The sequence below is a fragment of the Triturus cristatus genome, chromosome 7, assembly GCF_964204655.1.
Source record: "Triturus cristatus chromosome 7, aTriCri1.1, whole genome shotgun sequence".
In the NCBI taxonomy this organism is placed as follows: Eukaryota; Metazoa; Chordata; class Amphibia; order Caudata; family Salamandridae; genus Triturus; species Triturus cristatus.
Window position 1 is genome coordinate 1,289,009,149 of NC_140590.1, and position 19,850 is coordinate 1,289,028,998.

Genomic DNA, 19,850 nt, shown 5'->3' on the forward strand with positions numbered 1-19,850 from the left:
ACCACTGATCGCCCCATAGCTCTACTCCCTTCCCGACAACCATTACCTCCGTTTTTGTGGCATTAAGCTGGAGACAGTTTCCTGTCAACCAGCTAGCCACCGCCTTCAGTCCAGACTGAAACCTGGGGGCATCTTGTTGTACATCCCCGCTGAGAGTAACCGCCAGCTGAGTGTCATCGGCATATGAGACCAAAGTTAGGCCCCACTGCCTCGCGACATCAGCCAGCGGTCTCACGTAAAGGTTGAACAACGTGGGGCTCAGCGAGGACCCTTGCGGAACCCCCATGGCCAGAGGCTGGAAACTGGACGTGAAGGGAGGGATGGCCACACAGAAGGAGCGGTTGTCCAGGAAGGAGCGGAGCCATTGCAGCGCCAAACCACTGATACCAATCTCCTCGAGCCGATGCAGGAGGATGCTGTGAGATACCGTATCGAAGGCGGCACTGAGATCTAACAATAACAGCGCCGCCGTCTGACCAGCATCCAACCTTGCACGCAGATGTTCCACCATCACAAGAAGAGCGGTCTCCGTGCTGTGACCAGCACGGAAGCCATTCTGTGTGGGGTCGAGGGCGTTGGTCCGGGCTAGATGTTCTGACAGGGCCAGATTAACATGGGCCTCTGTCAACTTTGCCAGCCAGGGTAGCAGCGAGATGGGACGAAAACTTTCAGGCTTAGACGGGTCCAAGGAGGGTTTTTTAATAATCGGGGACACCACCGCCTGCTTCCATTTAGTTGGAACTACCCCCGACTCCAAGGAGAGGTTGACAAGGGAACGCACAACAGGGCGTCCCATAAAGGTCTGGTCTCGAAAGAGAGCAGGCCTCACTGGATCGGATGGAGATCCAGATTTAACTTGCAAAGCAAGTTTATCAAACCCATCCGAGGTGAGAGGGGGAAATGAGAGCAGGGTGATCTGACGAAGTGTCTCATTGGAACTTCCCGACGAGACCCCAATGCTAGGGAATGTCCGATAAATAGCTTGGACTTTTCCCAAGAAATAGGAAGCAAGGGATTCGCAGTGGGAGACAGAACTCTCGGCTGTAGAGGTAGTCCGCTTAGCCATAAGATCTTTAACCGCCTTGAAGATGGCCTTTGACGGGTTGGTGCTGTTCCGGAATTCTTCGGCATAGAAGGCCGCTCGAGCACGACATATGGCCCGATGATAGAGCTTGACGGACGCGGCATATGCAGCTTTTAAATCGGCCCCATATGTCTTCCGCCAAGCCCTCTCCGCCCGTCTATTGGCTCCCTTCAAGGCGCGTAAGGCCCCATCAATCCAGGGACTCGACTCACGAGGATTGATCTTAGTCGATACAATAGGTATCAGAGCGTCCAGAGCCCTAGTAAGCCAGGAGCAGAAGAGGTCATACCCCTCGTCTACATTGTTAGATGGGCCCAGGGGCTCCACTAACAGAAGACGATGAAAATCTTCCAGCCTGAGTTTATTCCAAGGTCTCCTAGGTACCCGTCTAGCTGAAGAAGTGGGAGTGGTCGCTGACACGGGACACTGGATAGACACCAGGAAATGGTCAGACCATTCTACTGGAATAATCGCAGTGATTTTAGCCTCAGTCAGATTGGTGAAAAAAGGGTCAAGAATATGTCCCCCGATGTGAGTAGGCTGGAAAACCAGCTGGGAAAGTTGAAGAGCCTCTAAGTCCAAAGAGATGGTACGAGCTGTCAGACTGGACAGTGTATCGAAATGCAGATTTAAATCACCCAGTATGGAAAAATTGGCGCAGTCAGTGATCAAGGTGCCGACAATATCCGAAAAAGTATTTCTGAACAGCACGTCACTGCCCGGCGGACGATATACCACCATCCCAGAGAGTGTGAACTCTGGGCTGACAGAGACTTTAAAAGAGGCACTTTCACAGCCAGCGATCTTAAGGCTGTTCCACACACAGGGAAAACGAGACCTAACTATCAGCGCTATTCCACCCCCTCTAGATGCTCTATTCAAGGTGTACATAGAATAGTCAGAGGGGCATGCCAGATTAAGAATGGCAGTGTCAGCTTCCTGAAGCCATGTTTCAGTTATGGCGAGGATATCCGGGGCTTCATCCTCAATAAGGTCGTACAAGTTCTGCTGATGTTTCAAGACCGACCTCACATTTAGGTTCATAATCCGCAGAGAGGGAGGAGAGCCCCTACTATGGTGGACGACAGAAGGATATTTCCGGGGGAGAGGCATTGGGGGGTCAAGTATCAGGCCATTGCAGGGACAACGATACGGACCACAGAGAGGGTGGACAAGCGGAAATGTACAGCAGAAGCTCACCTGGCCGATGGAAACCAGGCTCTCCCTGGAGTATGTCCGCATGGCGACGAAACAGAAGTAATGACTTAAGGGGCAGGTGGCCCGTCTTCAGTCCCACACTCAAGAGTTGCATCACCGGGCGGAGGACACGGAAAACAGGTCTAGACGCAATAACCTCCGCCTGGTGGGCTTTCCGGAAGGGGCGGAGCAAGACCGCACGGTGGCATTCCTAGAGAGGTGGCTGAATTCGTGGGTCCCTGAAGGAGCCTTGTCCCCTTGGTTCGCGATCGAGCTAGCTCACCGGTCCCTGGCCCCCAGGCCAATGCCGGGCGCTCCTTCCCGCCCTATTATCATGTGGGTTCTTAATTTCAAAGACCGTGACAATATCCTGTCTGAAGCCCGCAAACAGCCTCGGCTCTTCCATGAGAATTGCGCTATCATGATCTTCCCAGATTACACCCGTGAAGTCCAGGGCCAACGGCGCTCCTTCGGAGAGGTCAAACAAAAGTTGAGGGCACTTAACATTCTGTACCGGCTCCTCTTCCCGGCTCGTCTGAGGGTGATAGTTGAGAATAAGACACTGTTCTTTGACAGCCCGACGGAGGCCTGGATCTGGGCAACAGAGGAGAGTCCTCTGTGGGCTGAGGGTCGCACCCTGGGAGGAGGGAAAGAGGCAGGGCCGGGCCACTCCGCTTCCTCCGCTCCTTGGACTCCCCGTAATCGCTCCCGTAGGCACTGTGATCAGAGGCGGGCCTGCTCGGACTCCCCGCCGGGTCACACCCAACAGCCTACCCGGGCCGAGGAAAGAACGTCGGGGGGGGGAGGCATTCAGGTTCATCTGGCCGACTGGATGACGGAGGAGGTGTGTCCCGGCCCTCCGCGATTGATCTTCCAGACACAGACCTCTCCTGCAGCCCGATGCTGTTGAGGGACCCTGCCTGAACTGGTCTCTGCCTGCTGGGCCTTGCTCCACGGCCAGGGAATGCGCAATGTTTCTGATTTGTTTCTAATTTTCCCGATGGTCCTTGTAATCACGCATCCGCTCACGAGGAGGGGTCCTCCACGCTTCCCCATTCCCAAGCGTTCTAGTTTGGTTGTTCACCCTGTGTACTGGGTGCTGTTTGCTAGGGGGTCGACAGATGCTTCTGTTCCTGGAGTGTAGGGTTGGGGGTGAGTAGGGGTTTGGGAATGTTTTTCCCTGTATGTTGTTCTAGTTTGCGTTGTTTTTTTGTTTCAACTATCACGGAATGCCACAACTTACTGGTGGGAGGGGTGGGTGTGTCCCCGCAGTATGCGATCGCATGCATCACCCTAGGCTCCCTGGCACGACTGTACATTCCAAGCCACGCACTCCGCCTAGACCAAGAGCAGTCTACCATGACAGATAACACCTCCTCTATGGGATGTCTCCACGTGTTGTCGTGGAATGTCAACGGTCTGCTGGACTGTCACAAACGTACAGCGGTTTTAAGGTATGTGCAGCGTCTCCACATAGACATCCTCATGCTTCAAGAAACGCACCTTCTGGGTAACTGCTGCCCCTTCTTGGCCCGTTATGGCTATGATAGGGTATGGCACTCTGACTTTTCCAGGGGCTCGCGCGGGGTTGCAATCCTCCTACGGCATACATTGCCCTTTGTCCTCTCCCAAGTGGTGCATGACCCCCAAGGCTCATTTGTGACAGTTTGTTGGTCGCTGGCTGGTACACCCCTCACTCTCATGTCGATATATCCCCTCCCTCCTTGCTTGCGCTCACTTTGGCACACACAGCTTCTTTGTTACACGACATGCCCGCAGGCAACATGATCATTGCGGGAGACTTCAATGCAGTCTTAGCCCCTACCCTCGATACATCGGGAACCCCTTCGGCAGCTCGGGCAGCGAGTGCGAAACAACTGCGGAAATGGTCTGAGTCTCTGGGGCTCTGCGATGCGTGGCGCACTTGACACCCGCGCAGCATCCAATTCACACACACATCCGTGGCCCACCACACCCATGCGATCTTTGTCCCCGCGCCCGACTGTTCACTGATTGTCGATCCGTATCCTCCCTAGAGGCATTTCCGACCACTCCCCGATACGCCTTAGTTCAGGGGCCCCCCCTCCTGCGGCCCGCCAAACATGGAGGATGAATGCCTGGTTTCTCCCCAATAGCGATTTCAAGAAAGAGATAGGGAAAGAGCTTACACGACAGCTTAAAATACAGAAGCAAGCACAGCTGCAGATGATCTCTTCCAAGGAAGCGCAGGTGCTTCGCTTGGAACAGCTCCTATCCACGTCAGAGGATTCCGCTCAGACTCGGCAATTGGCCCTTATTTGGGACGATATTAAGCAATTATCCCTGGATGCGGCCAAGCTCCTCTGGAGGTCTTTGGTGGCAAGAGTTTATGGCTGGGGAGACAAGAACGGTACGATCTTACACAGGCTGGCCACATATCCCAGGGCGAACCGTATCATTCCGGAGGGGGTCGACACAGCGGGAGTGGTGCACCGTGCTCCCACGGCAATGGCAAATACCTTTGCCGCGTACTATCGGAAGCTGTATACCGCACAAGCCCCCTGGCTGACCGTCGCTGCTCTCCTTGACTGTGGCAGGGTGCGCCTTCCTATGCTGGAGCCAGCGGCCCAGGGGAAGCTAGAGCGCCCCATCTCCTTGAAAGAAATTGAGGAGGCAATCACCCTGGTCTCCCCGGGTAAGACCCCGGGTCCGTATGGCCTGCCGCAGGAATATTATGCGGCCTACTGAGGCACTCTAGTGCCCCACCTAGCAAACTTATTTAAAGAAGCCGCGGACAGAGGTTCGTTTCCGCCAGAAACGGATATCGCCACCATTGTGGTTCTCCCGAAATCCCAGCCTCCCTCCCGATTGTGTGCAGAGTACCGCCCCATATCTCTCCTTAACACTGAAATTAAACTATACGTCACCATTCTGGCCCAGCGGCTAAAACCTTATTTGACGTCATTGGTGCACCCGGATCAATGCGGGTTCATGCCTCAACGGGGGACCCGTCACTGCCTCCGAAGGCTGCAGTTGGCTCTGGCATATCGGCACCTGCTTACCCCTTACTTGGCACTCCTGTCCATAGACTTTGAAAAAGCTTTCGATTCAGAGGACTGGGCATATCTACAGGGCGTGCTGGCCGAGATGGGGTTCGGGCCCCACTTCTGTTCTCTGGTCCGGGTCCTGTACGCCCGCCCGGGAGCGCGAGTCCTGGTTAACGGGGTACTGTCAGAGGCCTTTCCCATCGCCAGGGGCACTAGGCAGGGATGTCCCCTTTCTCCTTTGCTATTCACCATGGTGATGGAACCCTTGGCGTCCCTGGTGCGGGCTGAGGACCGCCTTCATGGATGGGAATGGCCAAAAAAGGACACGGACAAGATTGCGTTATACGCGGACGATGTGCTTGTCTTCCTGTCCAACCCCGCCTCCTCCGGGCCACAGTGCCTCCGGATCCTGCATGCCTTCGAGCAGACCTCAGGGTTGTGGCTTGACCCCGGGAAGTCTGTATTAGTCCCCCTTCCTATCTCTAGAGAGTGTTTCGATTGGCAGTCCACCATACCGCTGCGGAGGCAGTCCTTTAAATATCTGGGGATCTGGATCACCCTTCTTCCTGAACTGGGCTGGTCCCTCAACGTGGCCCCCTTGGTTAAGAAGGATAAGGAGGACCTCCTCAAATGGAAAACGCTGCAGCATGGGGATGATGCACCTGTATCTGTATTTTCTGGCGGTACGCCTATTAGTGGTCCACGATTGGTTTAATGGGGGCTGGTCGGATCCAGCCTACAGGCTTGAATTGAGAGAACTGGGGATTGCGGACATCCAAGCCATGCTATATGGGGAGCCCATCCCGAACCGACTACCTGATGTGACGCGCTCAGTGTTGCTGGCATGGCGGGCCTCGCTCCGACACATGGGGTGGTCGGGGAAGCTAACCCAGTGTACTCCACTTTGGCAGGGAGTTTGGCTTCGGGAGGTCATCGGGTTGCAGGGATTTAAAACTTGGGACCTTATTGGTATCTCCCAGCTAGGGGACATGTGGGCAAGGGGTCAGATATTGTCCTTCCAGGAGCTCCAAACTTGCTACTCCCTACACTCATCTCAGTTCTATAAATATATGCAGTTGAGACATGCCCTCCTCCAACACATCGCCGGTGACACAAGGCTCCCCGAATACAGCCCCACCGAGGCTCAGACGCTGATGGGAGACTTGGGTAAGGGGGGGTCTCCCGAATTTACCGCACTCTAGTTAATAACACTCCCACATCCCTAGACAAGTTGAGTGACCAATGGGTAGACTGAGTGGGCCCCCTTGATGATGTAGACTGGCGCGATGCCCTTATGGCCCCCAGAATAGTCACTATCTCCGCCAAACTCAAGCTGATTCAGTTATATTATTTACATGCTGCGTACCTCACTCCCCTGCGCCTGCAACGAGCGGGTTTGCGCCCAGACGCGTTGTGTGCAAGATGTTAGCATGCCCCGGCCGACTTCCTCCATATGGTTTGGTCATGCCCCCGCTTGGGGCAGTTCTGGGGATCGATTGAAGTGGAGCTAACGGAGGTATTGGGCTGGGAGGTTCCGCACGACCCACGTCACTCCTTGCTGGGGATCACTGACGGGCTGTATGGGTCCAGGAATGATAAGCTGTTCTACAACATAGCTATGATGGTGGCCAAGCGGGACATTGCGGCGGCCTTTGGATGAGCCCTGATCCTCCTACCCTGGAGAGGTGGCGAAGAGGGGTGGATTGGTGTGCGACCCAAGAGAAAACCATGTATAAAGCTAAGGGGCGTGTCAAGAAATATCGCAGAGTGTGGGGGAAATGGCTGGGGGTTGTGGAGGGTCCTGACTAATCGAGCTCAAGTGTTGACTAGGTACTTTTATGGGGATCGTGATTGGGGGTATAGTGATGGTGTGAATTAACTTATATTTGTGATTTCCGTGTATTGGCTGATTTGTTTCTATGTTTTTAAAATCAATAAAATGTGCTTATCAAAAAAAAAAGTAGTAATGTACCTGCAGCTCTCCTCCAGCTCGAGTTGATGGTGTCCTTTGTTCAGGTCAAGAGGGAAAACACTTTGGCTCTGTTCAATTGCATGATCATGTCCACGATATGTCTCTTTCTCTCTCAATGGCTTTGTTTGCCTGGCGCATAGCAACACAAATGGGCACTGCTCTGCTACTGTCCTTTTTTGGTACTACTATTATGGGCGAAACCCATGGCCTGTGGAACATACAATGAATTCATGCTTTAAAAGAGCTTCTGACTCTTTCTCCACTGCTTTTTCTAAATGGAAAGCAACTCTACGGTGTAGCTGAGCCACAGGGCCAATGTCTTCATTAATGTGAAGGTGTAGTTTCATTTTCTGGAGTTTTCCCAGGCCATGAAACAACAATGGGAACGGGCTTGTGGTCTCAGGCTGGGTGCAAAGGTTGTAGTTGAGGAATATCAACCCCATGTTAGAAGTGGTGCCAAAATTGTGCAAGCAGGCACTCCACAAAGTCATTTGTAGAACATGAATGGTGGCTTGCACAGATGTCTGTCTGTGTCTCATTTTCGCAATGAGCGATCCTTGGCTTTGTAGTGGCTCAAAAACAGCCCAAGTATATACCTTAATTCCTAATGGAGTGAGGTGGGGCACAGGGGATAGGATTCTAGATGTTTCTACTGGCATGATATTTATTGATACACCACTGTTGCTTATGAGGAAAGTTTTGGGGTGATCAGTCATTTTCAATGTGATTTTGGGACAGTGTCCAAATGAAGTTTGTCGCTTTATTGAATAAGCTGCCTTTGAGCTGTGATTTACTTTACAGGTAGCTAACCCCACATTCTTCAGTAAATATCATCAACACACACCCATCTTCTTCACTGATACTCGATAGGGATGTTGAAGAGCCTTTGTATGATGAGCTTGATGATTGATCTTGTTTCTACTTGTCTTAATAGATGTTGCTTTTTGGTTTTGTGGGCGTGGCGAGAGTGCTTCTGGAATGTTCTTGCTTCCACCTTCTCTCTCCATTGTGATGCACTTGATTTTTCTTTAGCTCGGCACACAATTATAAAATTATTCTTTTCCCACAGCCTTTGTAGACCTGCCCGATGACCGGGCATTCACCTCCATAAGGAAACGAAAATCCATATCAAAAACATAGTTTTGTTTCCTTTAAAGACGACGGCTTACGTGCATTTGGCTTTTGCTTGTGCTTGCTTTTCACAGCCAAGGCCGATTAACTGTGATTTGTTCTTACTTCTATTTCAGCAGCTTGTCGTCTGCTCATTCTACTGCTCTCGTAGCCATCATCATTTTTTCCAACCTGTGGGTTTCTCTCAACATGTGCCTTCTAAATGAATCTGAAAGGCAGCGATCAATGACTCTGAGGCGCATGGCCTCTCTGTGAAATCAGTGAAATCACGGAATTTGCAATGTTTAATGAGCTGTATCAGGCCTTTCAACTAATTTGTCCATTGCTTTTGCCAACCAGTTGTTGTTCTTGGTTGAAGACATACCTTTCATAGTCGGCATTCGGCATTGGGTTGAACTTGGCCTCCAACACTTCTTTCACCTTCTGGTACGATTTTGCATCAGTCTGTGAAACTTCTTGAGGAACACTTCTGCACTGTATTTTGAGCTCTCTTTTTCTGACATTGAGAGCATGTGCTGTTCAAATAGCTTTCACTGTACCCTGTGGCCTCTGCAACTTCTGCAAACATAACCCTTGTGCTTGTACCTGGGTCACCATGCCCGATCTGAGGCCTTTGAGCATGGTATATGTACCTAAAGTGTGTGCCCGGTCCCTGTGAGCACAGGGTATCTGCCAAGGCCCTGTGGGCGCATGCATGTACCTCCACCTGCACTTTACACAGTGAACAAGCACATCTTTGCGATTCTAAGAATATTAGTGTTGGACTTGGCCCTTTTTGCAGGGTTATCCCCAAGCTTTTTGCTTCTTCCTCTGGTTTATTCCTGACCTGTTGTTGTTTTAGGACTCTGGGCATTTTACCGCTGCTAATCACTGCTAAAGTGCATATGCTTTCTGTGTAAATTGTTATTAGGATCGGTTCTCCCTGATTGGCATATTTTTATTTACTGGTCAGCCCCTAGTAAAGTGCATTGGATGTGCTGGGGCTGGTAAATCAAATACTACTAGTGGGCCTGCAGTACTGATTGTGCCACCCACATGAGTAGACCTGAAAATATGTCTCAGGCCTGCCACTGCAGTGCTTGTGCGCAGTTTGCTAACTGCCATGTCGACTTGGCAATTGCACCCACTTGCCAGGCCCTAACCTTCCCTTTTCTTACATATACAACACCCCTATGGTAGGCCCAAGGTACCCCCCTGGGCTGGGTGCAGTGTATGTGAAATGTAAGACATCTACTGATAGTGAAATACTGCTAATTTCGTTTTTCACTATTAAAAGGCTATCTTGCCCCATAGGACAGAATGGGGAGTGCTTTGTAACATTCTACAAGCATATCTTCCCATAGGGATAAGATTAAAAATTAAAGTTTAGGGTCTTTGGACTCTCCCTGTGTGAGCACTAGGGCTGCGAGCTACCTGAGACCAGTACCTGTCATTGCTGCTTTTAAACGTGACTGCATTTGTTTTTATCATCATTTTTAAATCGTGCTGAAAATCTTTCTGGGGGCATTTTTATTGTATTAGATTAACTGGGAATTAGTCAGAGGCACTCTAACACCCCTCTCCACGCTATCCTACCTTTCCTTCGCTAGCCAGCCGCTTTCATTGATTGCAGGCGGCGGCGGGCGCCATCTTGGGTGAGGGCTGGGGCTGCGCTCTAGTCGCGCTGGCCTCCCACCCTCCTCACAGTCTATAAATGGGCACTAATAACAGACGGCGCAGCGGGCTGGCGCAGCGGGCGCGTGCCGAAGCCGCGCCAAAGCCAAGCCCGTCTGCGCCCGTCCGCGGCCGGACACGGCCCAGGGCCATAACCCCTGGTCCCCGACTGCTGTACTCATCTCTGTACTTAAGAGAGCTGAATCCTGGTAAAACTCATAAGGATTGTACCCCCGTCCCTCTCATTGTTGGGAGGGACACTAGCCACCCCCCATGTCCAGGCTGTGGCTACCAACTTCCTCATTCCCACCCTCTAGCCCATCTAGATCCTAATTATATCTCGTCACACGTTCCAGACAATGCTCCTTCGCATGGCTGTCGAGCCGCGCTTATCAACACGCGCTCACTTCCTTGCCACAGTTTTCACATCAAGGAGTTTATCATCGCTCATAACCTAGATTTACTGTTCGCTACTGAGACATGGGCAGATGCCGGCTCTGGTCCGGATTTCTGCGACGCTATCCCAGATGGATATAGCGTTGCTAGACATGATAGGCCCATAGGAAGAGGCGGTGGCCTTGCAACTATCTACAAGGACAAATACCGGACCACACTCGATCCTATAAACTCTGCTAATTGTGAGTCAGCTGCCTTTGCGATCAGCATTAACCCCAAACAAGCCCTAAAGGGTATAATATTATACCGACCCCCTGGCCCTCGTAGCGCCTTCTTCTCCACTCTCTCTGACCTAAATGACAATGTTGTCGGCTCAGAAAATTACACAATACTTGGAGACTTTAATTTTCATTTGGAAGAGAAGGATAATCTTGATACAATTCAACTAACGACTGACCTCGCTAACTTAGGACTTCACCAATTAGTCAAGGGCATTACACATCAAGCTGGACATACCCTTGATGGTCTGTTCACCAATGATCCTGACATCTCTGTGTTGGACATTATTCCCATCACGTGGTCAGACCACAGGGCTATTATATTTCAGCAAAATATACGGGCCCTACATTCTTCTCTTCCGAGACCCCGAACTAGGGTGGGGACACGTGCTTGGAAAAACGCTGACATTCCTCAGATGCTAGACTCCCTTACCTCCTCCCATCCTCAGGGAGGAAATTCTTCAGCATTATCAGCTATAGATTTCCAAGATTGGATCCGAAGTGCCGCCGATCTAGTGGCCCCAGAAAAACTCACAAGACCTAACAGAGCATCTCCTTCGGCTGCCTGGTATAATGAAGATTTAAGACTCCATCGCCAACACTGTAGGAATCTAGAAAGGCGATGGAGAAAAGTTTACTGCCCCACAGCCAGACAAATTTATAAAGATGCCCTTATGATTTACAAAAAGGCAATTGTGGCCCGAAAAACAGTCTTTTTTTCGGCACAAATTGAAACCGCTGCCAACTCTGCTAGAGAGCTGTTCTCCGTTGTTGCGACCCTGTCCATCCCCCCTCTGGCCCTGGGGTAGAGCCCTCACAGACCTTTTGTAATGATTTATCCACCTTCTTCACCACAAAGGTGGCAGATATATATGCTTCATTTGAAGGGGATACCAAAACTGAACACAGAGGCGGTAGTGTGAATGAGTTACCTTCTCATCATAATTATGACTCTTTCTTATGTTTTTCACCTGCCTCACTTGATGACGTTATCACCCTCATCTCATCCACTAAATCGGGTTCCCCTTTGGACCCTTGCCCTCCTTCTGTGATGCAAAAACTCACAGAGGTGATTTCAAGCCCCCTTATGGAGATCTGCAACACTGCATTTCAGACAGGCCAATTTCCTAGTATATGGAAGAAGGCTGTTATAAAACCCCTTCTGAAAAAACCCTCCCTAGACCCCACAGCCGTCGCCAGCTATAGACCCATTGCGTGTCTACCCTTTGCCGCCAAAGTATGCGAATCCATGATGAATAGACAGCTTTCACAGTTCGTCGAGACCCACCAACTTCTCGATGAAACGCAGTTTGGCTTTAGGAAAGGGCATGGGACAGAGACCGCCCTGATTAAGGCCTCTGACGAGATCAGGGCAATCATGGATCAGGGGGGGGCGGCTGTCCTCATCCTTTTGGATTTGTCAGCGGCCTTTGACACGGTCGACCATGCCACCTTAGTCGACCGTGTCACAGCTCTGGGCATAAGCGGTCTGGCCAAGGATCTCATTTCATCTTTCCTGACAGACCGTACCCAGACTGTAAGGCTGGGAGATTTCTATTCACCCACCTCTGCACTCCCTTGTGGAGTTCCACAAGGTTCCTCGCTAAGTCCCATACTATTTAACATTTATGTAGCGGACTTAGCGAGGGTAATAAAGGCACATGGAGTACGGCTAACATCCTATGCAGATGACACCCAGCTGGTCCTGGGCATCCATAAGGACGGCTGCACTGTGGCAGCCAACTTCCAGAGAGCTATGCTTGAGGTCAGTACCTGGATGGCCTCTAATTGTCTTAGGCTCAACTCGGACAAGACCGAGGTTATGACCTTTGGAAAAATCTCTCCAGAATGGTCTTCTAACTGGTGGCCGGAAAAGCTCGGCTATCCACCTGTCCCAGTGGAAAAAGCCAGAAACCTGGGAGTCATTTTTGACAGCAAGTTGGTATTTGACCTTCATACAAACAAGGTTGTGTCGTCTTCATTCTTTATTCTGAAAAAGATTAAGAAGCTGCTCCCTTATCTCCCTCCCTCAGCTGGGAAGACTCTGGTCTCTACCTTAGTCTTCTCCAAAATGGATTATGGAAACGCTCTCTTTCTCCATACCCAGAAGCGTGTCATAACAAAGCTACAATCCATCCAGAATGCGGCAGCCAGGATTCTCCTGAGCATTCCTCGCCGCAACTCCACCACTCTTGGCATTCGTCAACTCCACTGGCTGAGAGTAGAGAGCCGCATTAAATTCAAGGCCCTCTGCATTGCATATAAGGCAGTACACGGCATAGGACCCAGGTTCCTGACGGAAGCCTTTCAGCCATACACTCCTAGACGGCAATTAAGATCGGCCAATACCAACCTCCTCACTGTTCCACGCACAAGAACGGCCACCTGGGGAGATAGACGTTTCTTGGTGGCCACCCCAAAACTCTGGAATCTTCTCCCACATTCCATCAAAACTGCCCCGAATCTGATGAGCTTTCGCAGGCTCTTAAAAACGTGGTTATTCAACCAGTGAGAGGATGACTGACCCCAGTAGCTCCACAGCGCCGAGACACCGCAGGGTATTTGTTGCGCTATAAAAATTACGTAAATAAATAAATAAATAAACACATCTTTTACTAAATATGGCTTTTAACCCCTTGCATGTGTTGGACGGCCCCCATCCGTCCGACGTCACAGTGGGCGTTTGCGGAGGACGGCCAGGGGCCATCAGAGCCCCGCCCACTCATTATTTCGCCAGCACCGCGACAGAATTTGCGCTGCGGTCAACAGGTTAAATTGTGTGTTTGAAAATGTCACTTTTAGAAAGTAGACATTTTCTTGTTCAACCATTCTGTGTGCCTCTGCCTGTTTGTTTGTATTGACTGTCTGGTTTTGGAGTGACAGGTGCTGGGGAGGTGCATTTCCTCAGACAGCCACCGGGGGAGTTGATGTGTGTCCTGTCTTTCCTGAATGAGTCAGGGCTGGGCTGAATAGACCTGGGCTGCATTCAGGGTAGGGAGGAGAGTTCTCACTAGCACCTGAATAGGCCCAGTCTGCATTTAGAGTGATGGGAGGAGATTTCCCTTGCACCTGAATAGGGCCTGTCTGCCTTACACAATGCTGTCTCCACCTCCTGCCGGGCAGCTGCACCAGAGAGGACAGAACTGGTTTGGACTGGGCTGAGAGACCCTTGCACAAACAGAACAAAGACATTTTGGGGTATGAGTATTAGACCTAAAACCCCTGAACTTTAGACTACTTCTGGAATCAAGAGGAACCTTTGCCAAGGAGAAGAGCTAGAGAAACTGAGGAGAAGTACTGCCCTTGCTGTGTGTCTGGGGTTGGTCTGCAGTTGCTGTTTTCTGCCAAGGAATGGAGAAGGACTTTGCTGTGTGCTGTGTCCCCTGCTTCAGGAAAGTCTCCAAGGGTTTGAGTAGAGCTTGCCTCCTGTTTTGAAGTCTCAGGAGCACAAAGACTTCACCCCAAGCTCCCCTGAACTTCGTTCATGGGAATTCTCACCTGCCAAGAGGTGCCTGTGACTGTCTTGGGCCTCTGGAGGTTGTTTCTGCTGTTGGGAGATAGAAAAGTAACGCAACGACAAGGAAATCTATGCATCGCTCTTCTTGCGACAGTTTTTCCAACGCAACTCTATGGTGCGAGAAGAATTTCCCTGCATCGTCACGCCGCTGCTAAAACTAATGCAGCGCTTGTAGCCGCGGCAAGAATCGACGCATCGAAGGATAGCGATTGAAAAGGTTGACGCAGCGCCGCTTGCCGCGCCACTTCGTTTGACGATTGTTAGAACTGGTGGTCTCTAATTGCCAGAGGTAGGTACCTTTGACCAAATAGGGACCCTTGCTTCTAGTCAGGGTAAGGGGTACACTTCTAAAACAACCACTGCTCACCCCCTTGGTAGCTTGGCACGAGCAGACAGGCTTATCTCAGAGGCAGTGTGTAAAGCATTTGTGAACACATACAGTAATACAGTGAAAACACTACAAATGGACACCACACCTGTTAAGAAAAATAAGTAATCTTTACTAGACTTAACACAAGACCAAACAACAAAAATCCACAATACTGTAATCAAAAACAGACTTTAAAATGGTAGAAATAGCTTAGTTTAACCCCTTCAGTGCCACGCCCTTTCCCCCTCCTGTGCCGGGCGTTACATTAGCGGGCGGGGTTCATGACGAGATAGTCTTGTCATGGGCATAGCGCAACCGTGCTCCATGACGAGACTATCTCGTCATGGGCACAGAAGAGGTTAATGTAGATGGTAAATGCAACACTTTACTCTCAAAGTACCTTGGATGCGTCACGCAATACAAACAAAAGGGTCACAGGGAAGGTGATGCGCTGGTTCCTTGCTTCGGGGTATGTGATGCGTTGGTTCCTTACTGCAGCGCATGCGAGGTGATGCGTCGGTTCCTTACCGGAGAGGAGGTGAGGCGTCAGTTTCTTACTGTGATCCGGTGCGATGTGACAAGATGGCGCCTCGATGTGATGTGACGATCAGGTGCGATGCGAGAAAATGGCGTATCGATGCAATGCAACAACGTTGGATGCAATGTGTGCATGCCCGACGGCCGTACAGTGAACTCGGTTACTGCTGAGCCGCGACAGGCCCTGCGACACGCTTCTCCGGTGATGCGAAGGCGACCTCTACGGTGGCAACACGCTTCTCTGGTAATGTGACGCGCTTCGTCGATGATGCGACACCGAACAGCTGCAGCAGCGGCACGCTTCTTCAGCAATGCGACGGCAACTGCTGCTGCGGCGACACGCTTCTCCTCGTTGTGTCACGCTTCCAGCTCCCAGCGACTCGCAGTCTTCTCAGAAGGCCCAAACAAAAGTAGGCACCTCTCTGCAGGCAGAATTCCACAGCAAGGGAATTCAGGGGAGCTGGTGATGAAGTCTTGTGTCCCTGAGACTTCACGCAGGAGGCAAGCACAGTTCAAGCGCTTGGAGATTCTTCTTCAAGATTGCAAAAGTACACACAAAGTTCCTTTTCTCCTTTCCTTGGCAATAAAGTAACCACTGCATGCCAGCCCCAACAGCACAGCACAGGGGCAGTCTCCTCCTTCAGCTTCCTTGGTTCTTCTCCTTGGCAAGGGTCGTCTTGATTCCCAGAAGTGATCTAAAGTTCTGGGGTCTGGGTCCCCCCTTTTATACACCAAAATCCTTTGTCTCTGAAGGCAGAGAGTGTGTGTACCTAGTCCAAACAAGCTCTGGATCCATTCTGCCAGTGCACAACTTCTTCCTTTGTCAGTGTAAGCCAGGGTCATCAGACACACCACAGGAAGTGGAGCCAGCATTGTGGAAGGCAGGCACAGCCCTATTCAGTCCCAGGTGCTACTCCTCCCACTACTCCTCATGCAGATAGGTCTATTCAGCCTTGTGCTGACTCACCCTGTCTCCTGGAGCCACCCCAGCCCCTGTCACTCACAAACCAGACATGGAATACACAACCTAGCAGAGGTAGGCTTGGATGGTTAGGCAAGAAAATACCTACTTTCTAAAAGTGGTATTTTCAAACACAGAATGTTAAAACCAACTTCACTAAATGATGTATTTTATCATTCTGAGTTAAGGCATACTAAACTCGAATTTCTACCTAGTTCCCTGAGTCAGCTAGGATTATAAGATGTTATAAGCAAACTGCCCATTCTGGCCTATGGGAACAGGTAGCCTTGCATTAGTGAAAAATGAAATTGGCTGTAATTCACATTTAGGACATGCTACACACATCAGGGCATGTCCTACCTTTTACATACAATGCACCCTGCCCTTGGGCCTACTTTAGGGGTGACTAAAATGTAGAAAAGGGAAGGTTTAGGGACTGGCAAGTGTGTGCACTTTCCATGTCCACATGGCAGCCCCAGGCTGCACACAGGCTCTGCAATAGCAGGCCTGAGTCACATTTTACAAGCTGTTTCGGTGGGTGGCACAACCAGTGCTGCAAGCCCACTAGCAGCATTTGATTTACAGGCCCTGGGCACACATGGGGCACTTTACTAGGGTCTGACAAGTAAACCAAATAAATCAATCATGGAGTCACTAATTCAATACAACACTTTACAATAGGGAGCACTTGCACTTTGGCACTGAATAGCAGTGGCAAAGTGCCCAAAGCATCTGGACCAGCAAAACATATAGCAACATAGGTAACAGCAAAAAAATGGAAGGAAAACCCAAGCAAATGGTGCCAGGTCTAACACCGACGCATCCCGGATTTCCACTTATTGTCCCTGCACGGCAAGTTTCCCCCGAAACATAACCCGTGGATCGGAGTCATCTCAGAATCGACGCATAGCTTCCCCTACAGACCAGACCCGACGCATCACTTCCCTGTGTAAGTGGCCACGAACTTCCTCGAGTACTCCTCACTCCACGAGGTCTCCAAAGGCAAGAGATCGTCGCCTGTTTGCCCCAACTGAAAGAAATGTATTGCATCCATCAGCCAGGTGCATCATCATCATCACCAAGAACATCTGAGGAGCATCGCACACCAGAGTGGATCCAAACATTAGTGACAACCGGAGTTCAATGAGGCACTCCTAGCGCTGTGGCTGGCCAGCCACCCAGGAACCTTCTGTGTGCCTTCGTAAACCTAAAGCCTGCCGAAGAAGAACATACCCAACCATTGGACTATCCACCCTTGGGGTTACACGAGGCTTGGCTGTGGCCCTGTTGGAAGTTCTGCAGAGACCCATCAGCGTGGCCCACAAAAGGCTCGCACAGCGCACACGGTCACGTGGCAATCCAGGGGCAAGGGCCTCAACGCAGTTCCAGTGAGAGGGGAGTCCGAATTGGAGAGATGCATCCGCAGCAGCTCCACGACAGGCACCAGGAAGCATGGAGGTCACAGATGGAGACTGGTCACCTAAAGACCATCTGAGGAAGCCATAGAACCAAAGTCCTGAGGGCGAGAGCACACAGACTGAGACACCACCCTTTGCGGCTACATGAGCGATTTGACTGTGGTCCTGTTAGCAGTTCCCCAGTGACACCTTCACGTGGCCTACACGAGGCCCGCACAGTCCACACGGTCCCATGGCAGCCCAGCAGGAAGGCCCTCCAGGAGACTCCTGTGAGAGGGGAGTCCAGGCAGGAGGGGCACGGTGACCCTGCAAATAAAAGTGGCCGGGCGCACGTGCCCTGGGCCAGTTACCAGTACACTAAGCACGCCTCTGTGTGCAATAATTGTGTAGCATTTGGGCCTGGGGTCCACAACACTACAGTAGCCACAGGACCAGGGCCTAGGTCATGAGAATTATGACTGACATTACCAAGATAAGTTACAGGACCAGAACAAGCCATTCAATCTGTGACTGAAATATGCACCTCATAAAGCCTTGGACTAAAACAGGCACAAAGCCAGGAGCTGGGTTAAACCCCAAACAGGCCCCGAACAGACCCACAACCAGAAACAGATGTTACCCAGGACAAAGCCAGGGATAGGACAAGAACCCAATGCAGAATCAAGGATGAATCAGAGACACAACCATGGGTCTGTGGCAAGTGAGGGGCAGGATCACAGAGGATCATAGAAATGAAAAAAGAGAAAAGTGGCTAGAAAATAGAGACAGATCACAAACAAAATCAGGCCCACGGACAGGCCAGAGAGTATACAGAATGTGGGATAAAACCGGAGCCATTGCTAGAATCAGACAGGACCAGTTCCAGAGACAACACCAAATACCTCATGAGATACAAGCAGGCCATGTAACACGACTAAGATTAGAGCAAGACTCCTAACCAGAGCAGTGGCATAACACAGGCCCCCGCAGTCCCCATGGTGCAGGGGGGCCTCCGGGCTTCAAGGCAGCCCTCAGCACAGTACTCTGGCCAGACAGCTCCAGATTAAATCCGGAGTGGGGGCCATCCTTGTACCTTGCAGGGGAGGCCCCTCAAGTTTCGTTACACCACTGAACCTGACATAGTACAAGGATAAGAGCCAGGTAAGGATAGCCTCAGAACTTAGGCTAGGACCAGAAATTGGGTTAGTTAGTAATAAGGTATAGTACCAACAAAAACGACCAAACCATTACCAGGCTAAGGGCCTCATTACAAGTCTGGCGGCTGGTTGTCCAAGGACTGCCAGACTCGCAGGGGCACAGGGTGGCAGTGCAGCCACCATCACACAGGTAGCCCAACTGCCCCAATACAAGTTAAGCGGTTGGACCCCCATTGCACCGCCGCAGCTGCTAGGGAACCGCTGTTGCCTGTGGGTGGCGTGTTAGTCAGGGCTTCAGCAATATGTTGGTGGTGCCACTTGCCAGTTCTGGCTGGACTGTTCCCATGAGGCACAGGGTCAAGACTGATTTGCATATAGCTTGGTCGGAATTGAGTTGGTGAAGTGAGCTAAAGAATGATGATGGATTCAACCCAGATCTGTTACTGGAGGTGAGTGGCAGAAAAGTGTTGGTGCTCCGTCCATCATCTCCTTGTGTTTGCATCATCTCCTTGTGTTTGCTCGGTGGTGCTCCTATGACAACGCCATGCGGTTTTGAAACAAAGGGTACCCTAAGGAGCCCCCTGTTGCTCATTTGCATAGGGATTCATGCAGGGGGGCACAAAATGTGCCCCCCCCCTGTGGATGCACCCCAGTTCCTGCACGGCATGTACTTTACAGTCCATGCCGTGCAAGAACAGTTTTTTGGGTGTTCCCATTGCGGTGGCAATTTTCAGAGGCACCGCTATTAGATCACCAAAAAAGCCCACCAGACTCGAGGAAACTCGTAATCTGGAGGGTGGTGGGCACACGAGTTTGGCAGTGTGGGAGCAGGCTGCTGGTTTGGTGGTATGCTCCCGCACCACCAAACTCGTAATCAGGCCCTAAGTCAGAGCTTGACTGTACCAGTCCTGTGACAAGAGCCAGCACAGACCAGACTGGGACTGAGCCTTAGCTGAGAAGATAAAAACACAAGACCAGGGCAAGCACAATGCTATGGCCTACTTAGAAACATATTAAATGCTAGAATCATGAATCTCTTTGAAAGAATCCTGAATATATATTAATGCCTCATAAAAACTGACATTGACCAGAGACTAGTGCATTTTGCAATCAAACTAGCATGTTTCCTCGATCATAAGGGGCTGACACAGATACCATGCCCTGGTTTACAAAT